At 36.4% G+C, this 2941-nt stretch overlaps 1 protein-coding gene across 1 annotated transcript in view; it reads left to right on the forward strand.

The window, feature by feature from the left end:
- Nucleotides 1-2941, forward strand: part of LOC106876909 (carbonic anhydrase-related protein 10-like) — a 1215161-nt gene that overhangs the window by 661556 nt on the left and 550664 nt on the right. The gene's annotated exons all lie outside the window — the stretch shown is intronic.

Here is a 2941-nt window from a genome sequence, read left to right on the forward strand (position 1 = left end):
AACGAAGAAACTGGTTTTCAATAAAGATGCAAAGCGCTATCATTAGAATGCAGGTAACAAAAACAATATTACATGTTGAACTTGACAAATGTCTTGCATATTTTTCAAGTTACATGTACAGACTGTCTTTGTTACGTGCGTGTTTTTGTTTTTTGCCTTTTCTAAAAAAACTTACTGAAATCAACACTTCAGCCTTTACTGTCAAAACCAACAACACCAATTATTATTGAGATAAATATAAATTTATATTATGAATATAGAAGCCGAAGGTTTCAAGCAGGCGTCTGTAGTTGTTCGTTTATTTTCTTTCATTTTTCGAAGAGATATTCAACATTTATAAAGCAGCTAACCTGTGTGAGGTTATATGCATTATCTTGTCAGTACCAAACAACTATATATGTCCCGCGAAGATTGCCCTTGGTAAACGTTTTGATATCCTATCATTGTTCCTTGTATGATTGCTTATTTAGCAAAAAACAGGAGAATTCTCTATATTTATCTAAAGACTGTCTTCCTTGCGAATACCATTGTATATTGTTTTAGCAACAACGTCATGTTGACCGCTAGTATCTTGATAATATATTAGGGTAGCTGCGGAACACATAACACGTGTGAAGTGTTCAACAGAAATATGATACAACCTGCTTTTTCAGTTGCATCTTGACGTTCCTACTCCGTCAGAGTCTCTTTTTTCTTTAGATGTCTTATAGCAATCTCCTTCGCTTGGATTGAAAAATCGTAGCTCTCATGTGAGATATAAGTTACAGAAAAACTTCACTTCATGTCAATATTAGTATCGTCCCCAGTTCTTCGCTCTGTATAACGATGCAAATATTTCCTAATATATATATATATATTAGGACATATTTGCGAAGAAGATTGCTATAAAATATCTAAAGAAAATAGAAAAAAGCAGTTTTAGGGTTGTGTGGCCATCGGGAATAGAGTCCTTTCTTCAGAGCTAACCGCAAATTCGTTCAATGTATTTATTTCACTCTTCAGCACTCGGTTGCAACCTTCATTGTTGTTGCTGGTGTTTAGCGGCGTTGCCTGAGTTATATAACACTCGCAGACTGATTTCAAGCTTCTACCTCTTTCGCCATATCTAAATACAACATTTGGCTCTCACTGATTTCAAGATCTTGTGTATCTTAATGTCTAAAGATAACTTTTCCCCTACAGACCAATGCATATTTCGAATGATCGGTGTAAGCACTGGCGCATTAAACGCATTATGGATTATCTGCTTGTTTTAAGAGGAGAGTACTGACTCTCATATTTTACTAAATCTGACCTAATATACTTGGGTCACTCTATCTTTATTTACATCTCTGCATTATAAATTGTCATTTATGCCTAGGTATTTCTATCATTATTTCTGTAAAGTGGAGAGACAATGAGATTGTTGATACATCTGCGCTTGAGGACCGATTTTACACGGCCAAGAAACTAATACGAACAATTCTTTTAGTCAAAATCCTTTCCTATGTCAACTTAGAACTTCAACTTTAATTATTGTTGGCATTGTAAACACATTTAACATAGATCCTCGGATTATCCACAAAAAAATTATGGGCTATAATGGTATATTTAGCTGTTGCAGACCCTAGCATGTAGGTAAGAAAATATGTCTATGTACGTATGTATGTATGTATGTATGTATGAATGTGTATGTATGTATGTATGTATGTGTGTATATACGTATGAATGTATGTACGTATGTATGCATGTATATGTATATATGTATGTAATCTTCTATTCCGTTGTCATTACTTTTCTCATTTCCTATTTGTTCTCTCTCTGACACCCAATTGTTTACAAACAACTGTAGAAATGAAAATATATACTCGCGTGTTTCAGGAAAATTGGGATAAATTGGAATGTAAAGATATGTGAACGCATATGTATATATATATATATATATATATATATATATATATATAAAACGTATCAGCAGTTATAGAAACACTGGGTCTTTTTTCTGTGATCGGTATTATATGATCATACGAGGTCGTGTCGGTAGCAAATATATGTACTTTTCACATATTAACAGAATTGTTAGGCGTGTTAAAGATACATGAAAGGAAAGAGTGTGCAGTGAATAGAAAACAACGATATTGGTGTGAAACTTAAATCTGCAACATCTAACATCAGTATTGAGCACTGAACACCACGTCCGCCATAGCAGAAGTTGTATTCAGTTTCAGAAGTAATATTCAGTAGTCTTCAGATTCACTTTTAATAAGGTAACATAAAGTACATTTATGCATATTTTTTTACATATATTATATACATACATATATATTCTTCTACTTGGTTCAGTCATTTGCCAGTGGCCATGCTGGAGCACCGCCTTTTAATCAGTAGAATCGACCTCTAGACTTTGTCTTTGTAAGCCTGGTTCTAACTCTACCGATCTCTTGTTGCTGAACTGCTAAGTTACGGGGACGTAAACACACCAGCGATGTTGGGCAGCGTAGGGGGACAAACAGACGCAAACATACACACACATAAATATATACGTATACATATATGCCACAGGCTTCTTTCAGTTTCTGTCTACCAAATCCACTCACAAGGCTTTGGTCGGCTCGGCGCTATAGTAGAAGACACTTGCCCAAGGTGCCACGTAGCGGGATTTAACCCGGAACCGTGTGGTTGAGATGCAAGCTTCTTATTTCCTTACTGCCCTGAAGGACCTACACACAGAGAGGAGAAACAAGGACAGAGAAACGAATTAAGACGATTATATCGACCCCAGTGCGTACCTGGTACTTATTTAATCGACCTCGAAAGGATGAAAGGCAAAGTCGACCTCGGCGGAATTTGAACTCAGAACGTAGTGGCAAACGAAATACCGCTAAGCATTTCACCCGGCGTGCTAACGTTTCTGTCACCTCGCCGCAAGCTTCTTACCACAGGGCCGCGATTGCGCCAATAT

Source organism: Octopus bimaculoides, chromosome 2 (genome assembly GCF_001194135.2).
Source record: "Octopus bimaculoides isolate UCB-OBI-ISO-001 chromosome 2, ASM119413v2, whole genome shotgun sequence".
NCBI lineage: Eukaryota > Metazoa > Mollusca > Cephalopoda > Octopoda > Octopodidae > Octopus > Octopus bimaculoides.